The sequence below is a fragment of the Oryzias latipes genome, chromosome 3, assembly GCF_053564925.1.
Source record: "Oryzias latipes strain Hd-rR chromosome 3, Olatipes_Hd-rR_3.1".
NCBI lineage: Eukaryota > Metazoa > Chordata > Actinopteri > Beloniformes > Adrianichthyidae > Oryzias > Oryzias latipes.
In genome coordinates this window covers 4760001-4765000 of record NC_136239.1, presented here as the reverse complement: position 1 = coordinate 4765000, position 5000 = coordinate 4760001, and the positions used below count along the sequence as shown (strand labels likewise).

General features: G+C 40.4%; 5 non-coding genes across 5 annotated transcripts; all 5 read left to right on the top strand.

The window, feature by feature from the left end:
- The first annotated feature begins 309 nt into the window (after nt 1-309).
- trnas-uga (transfer RNA serine (anticodon UGA)) lies at nt 310-391 on the top strand. Its single transcript has one exon. It is a non-coding gene; the product is annotated as a tRNA-Ser (tRNA).
- Nucleotides 392-1152: 761 nt separating this feature from the next.
- On the top strand, nt 1153-1234 carry trnas-aga (transfer RNA serine (anticodon AGA)). The gene has a single exon. It is a non-coding gene; the product is annotated as a tRNA-Ser (tRNA).
- A 479-nt stretch (nt 1235-1713) lies between these two features.
- Nucleotides 1714-1795, top strand: trnas-uga (transfer RNA serine (anticodon UGA)). Its single transcript has one exon. It is a non-coding gene; the product is annotated as a tRNA-Ser (tRNA).
- Nucleotides 1796-3679: 1884 nt separating this feature from the next.
- On the top strand, nt 3680-3761 carry trnas-aga (transfer RNA serine (anticodon AGA)). Its single transcript has one exon. It is a non-coding gene; the product is annotated as a tRNA-Ser (tRNA).
- A 273-nt stretch (nt 3762-4034) lies between these two features.
- trnas-uga (transfer RNA serine (anticodon UGA)) lies at nt 4035-4116 on the top strand. Its single transcript has one exon. It is a non-coding gene; the product is annotated as a tRNA-Ser (tRNA).
- The last annotated feature ends 884 nt before the right edge of the window (nt 4117-5000 follow it).

The window sequence follows — 5000 nt, the reverse complement described above, 5'->3', positions numbered from 1 at the left end:
GTTAGTACAAGTACAGGCTTTGTCATGCAGCGTGTTTTTGTCTGTTACTGGTTCACTATGAATTAACTACAAAAAATATTCAGATAGGCACATTTAAGTATCATTTTCTTTATATATGTCTTCCATCATGGGATGAATGCTTTTTAACATGTTAAAGACACCATTTTCATTGGAGTTGGTCTTTAAGGCCTTAGTGCTTGACCATCGGATAAACTGAGTTTTAAATCCAAGCTTAAATCCAAGCTCTAATTTCAGCCTACGACAGAATCCATTGGCAGTGAAGGAACCAAACGCTGTATAGTTTCGTGTGTTGTTGTGGCCGAGTGGTTAAGGCGATGGACTTGAAATCCATTGGGGTCTCCCCGCGTAGGTTAAAATCCTGCCGACAACGATACAAGTCCCTTGCACTTAAAGTTTACAAACATTTAACACAAATAAAGTTGTGAGCACCATGCCATTTCGGACAAAGACCACCAAGGCGTATTGGATCTCCTTCAAGATGCGACTGGATGCATCACAATGGAACGTAGCAGGGAGCTTCTTGCCTTCTCATTGTCGTTTGTTAGTACAAGTACAGGCCTTGTCATGCAGCGTGTTTTTGTCTGTTACCGGATTCACTATGAATTAACTACAAAAAATATTCAGATAGGCACATTTAAGTATCATTTTCTTTATACATGTCCTCCATCATTGGATGAATGCTTTTTAACGTGTTAAAGACACCATTTTCATTGGAGCTGGTCTTTAAGGCCTTAGTGCTTGACCATCGGATAAACTGAGTTTTAAATCCAAGCTCTCAACAGAATCTTTCATTTTTCATTAGGGTTATGTTTGAACATTAGAATGAAGATAAATGTTAGCCAAGTATGCTAGATTTTTACAAAATTCTTTAGATTTAAGGCAAATTTTGAGGCGTTGTGTTTGAGGAAACAATGTGTGGTTGTTGGGGAAATGAAATTGGGCATGGTGGTAAAATGGTTGTCATATTTTCCTTTTTTGAAATGATCCCTTGTTTTAATTGCCAGCAAATTTATCCCAATGATTTTTGCTAAAACAGGAATTGTATTTTTCTGTAGTCAGCTTGGAAATGAATTTCCGCCTATGACAGAAACCAATGGCAGTGAAGCATCCAAACGGTGTATAGGTTCGTGTGTTGTTGTGGCCGAGTGGTTAAGGCGATGGACTAGAAATCCATTGGGGTCTCCCCGCGTAGGTTCAAATCCTGCCGACAACGATACAAGTCTCTTGCACTTAAACTTTACAAACATTTAACACAAATAAAGTTGTGAGCACCATGCCAGCTCGGACCAAGACTACCAAGGCGTATTGGATCTCCTTCAAGATGCGACTGGATGCATCACAATGGAACGTAGCAGGGAGCTTCTTGCCTTCTCATTGTCGTTTGTTAGTACAAGTACAGGCCTTGTCATGCAGCGTGTTTTTGTCTGTTACTGGTTCACTATGAATTAACTACAAAAAATATTCAGATAGGCACATTTAAGTATCATTTTCTTTATACATGTCTTCCATCATTGGATGAATGCTTTTTAACATGTTAAAGACACCATTTTCATTGGAGTTGGTCTTTAAGGCCTTAGTGCATGACCATCGGAAAAACTGAGTATTAAATTCAAGCTTAAATCCAAGCTCTAATTTCCGCCTACGACAGAATCCATTGGCAGTGAAGGAACCAAACGCTGTAGAGTTTCGTGTGTTGTTGTGGCCGAGTGGTTAAGGCGATGGACTTGAAATCCATTGGGGTCTCCCCGCCTAGGTTCAAATTCTGCCGACAACGATACAAGTCTCTTGCACTTAAACTTTACAAACATTTAACACAAATAAAGTTGTGAGCACCATGCCAGCTCGGACCAAGACTACCAAGGCGTATTGGATCTCCTTCAAGATGCGACTGGATGCATCACAATGGAACGTAGCAGGGAGCTTCTTGCCTTCTCATTGTCGTTTGTTAGTACAAGTACAGGCCTTGTCATGCAGCGTGTTTTTGTCTGTTACCGGATTCACTATGAATTAACTACAAAAAATATTCAGATAGGCACATTTAAGTATCATTTTCTTTATACATGTCCTCCATCATTGAATGAATGCTTTTTAACGTGTTAAAGACACCATTTTCATTGGAGTTGGTCTTTAAGGCCTTAGTGCATGACCATCGGATAAACTGAGTTTTAAATCCAAGCTTAAATCCAAGCTCTAATTTCAGCCTACGACAGAATCCATTGGGAGTGAAGGAACCAAACGCTGTATAGTTGTGTGTGTTGTTGTAGCCGAGTGGTTAAGGCGATGGACTAGAAAGCCATTGGGGTCTCCCAGCGTAGGTTCAAATCCTGCCGACAACGATACAAGTCCCTTGCACTTAAACTTTACAAACATTTAACACAAATAAAGTTGTGAGCACCATGCCAGCTCGGACAAAGACCACCAAGGCGTATTGGATCTCCTTCAAGATGCGACTGGATGCATCACAATGGAATGTAGCAGGGAGCTTCTTGCCTTCTCATTGTCGTTTGTTAGTACAATTACAGGCTTTGTCATGCAGCGTGTTTTTGTCTGTTACTGGTTCACTATGAATTAACTACAAAAAATATTCAGATAGGCACATTTAAGTATCATTTTCTTTATATATGTCTTCCATCATGGGATGAATGCTTTTTAACATGTTAAAGACACCATTTTCATTGGAGTTGGTCTTTAAGGCCTTAGTGCATGAACATCGGATAAACTGAGTTTTAAATCCAAGCTTAAATCCAAGCTCTAATTTCAGCCTACGACAGAATCCATTGGCAGTGAAGGAACCAAACGCAGTATAGTTTCGTGTGTTGTTGTGGCCGAGTGGTTAAGGCGATGGACTAGAACGCCATTGGGGTCTCCCCGCGTAGGTTCAAATCCTGCCGACAACGATACAAGTCCCTTGCACTTAAACTTTACAAACATTTAACACAAATAAAGTTGTGAGCACCATGCCATTTCGGACAAAGACCACCAAGGCGTATTGGATCTCCTTCAAGATGCGACTGGATGCATCACAATGGAACGTAGCAGGGAGCTTCTTGCCTTTTCATTGTCGTTTGAAAGTAAAAGTACAGGCCTTGTCATGCAGCGTGTTTTTGTCTGTTACCGGATTCACTATGAATTAACTACAAAAAATATTCAGATAGGCACATTTAAGTATCATTTTCTTTATACATGTCCTCCATCATTGGATGAATGCTTTTTAACATGTTAAAGACACCATTTTCATTGGAGCTGGTCTTTAAGGCCTTAGTGCTTGACCATCGGATAAACTGAGTTTTAAATCCAAGCTCTCAACAGAATCTTTCATTTTTCATTAGGGTTATGTTTGAACATTAGAATGAAGATAAATGTTAGCCAAGTATGCTAGAAATTTACAAAATTCTTTAGATTTAAGGCAAATTTTTAGGCGTTGTGTTTGAGGAAACAATGTGTGGTTGTTGGGGAAATGAAATTGGGCAAGGTGGTAAAATGGTTGTCATATTTTCCTTTTTTGAAATGATCCCTTGTTTTAATTAACAGCAAATTTATCCCAATGATTTTTGCTAAAACAGGAATTGTATTTTTCTGTAGTCAGCTTGGAAATGAATTTCCGCCTATGACAGAAACCAATGGCAGTGAAGCATCCAAACGGTGTATAGGTTCGTGTGTTGTTGTGGCCGAGTGGTTAAGGCGATGGACTAGAAATCCATTGGGGTCTCCCCGCGTAGGTTCAAATCCTGCCGACAACGATACAAGTCTCTTGCACTTAAACTTTACAAACATTTAACACAAATAAAGTTGTGAGCACCATGCCAGCTCGGACCAAGACTACCAAGGCGTATTGGATCTCCTTCAAGATGCGACTGGATGCATCACAATGGAACGTAGCAGGGAGCTTCTTGCCTTCTCATTGTCGTTTGTTAGTACAAGTACAGGCCTTCAAGCTTAAATCCAAGCTCTAATTTCCGCCTACGACAGAATCCATTGGCAGTGAAGGAACCAAACGCTGTAGAGTTTCGTGTGTTGTTGTGGCCGAGTGGTTAAGGCGATGGACTTGAAATCCATTGGGGTCTCCCCGCCTAGGTTCAAATTCTGCCGACAACGATACAAGTCTCTTGCACTTAAACTTTACAAACATTTAACACAAATAAAGTTGTGAGCACCATGCCAGCTCGGACCAAGACTACCAAGGCGTATTGGATCTCCTTCAAGATGCGACTGGATGCATCACAATGGAACGTAGCAGGGAGCTTCTTGCCTTCTCATTGTCGTTTGTTAGTACAAGTACAGGCCTTGTCATGCAGCGTGTTTTTGTCTGTTACCGGATTCACTATGAATTAACTACAAAAAATATTCAGATAGGCACATTTAAGTATCATTTTCTTTATACATGTCCTCCATCATTGAATGAATGCTTTTTAACGTGTTAAAGACACCATTTTCATTGGAGTTGGTCTTTAAGGCCTTAGTGCATGACCATCGGATAAACTGAGTTTTAAATCCAAGCTTAAATCCAAGCTCTAATTTCAGCCTACGACAGAATCCATTGGGAGTGAAGGAACCAAACGCTGTATAGTTGTGTGTGTTGTTGTAGCCGAGTGGTTAAGGCGATGGACTAGAAAGCCATTGGGGTCTCCCAGCGTAGGTTCAAATCCTGCCGACAACGATACAAGTCCCTTGCACTTAAACTTTACAAACATTTAACACAAATAAAGTTGTGAGCACCATGCCATTTCGGACAAAGACCACCAAGGCGTATTGGATCTCCTTCAAGATGCGACTGGATGCATCACAATGGAACGTAGCAGGGAGCTTCTTGCCTTCTCATTGTCGTTTGTTAGTACAAGTACAGGCCTTGTCATGCAGCGTGTTTTTGTCTGTTACCGGATTCACTATGAATTAACTACAAAAAATATTCAGATAGGCACATTTAAGTATCATTTTCTTTATACATGTCTTCCATCATGGGATGAATGCTTTTTAACCTG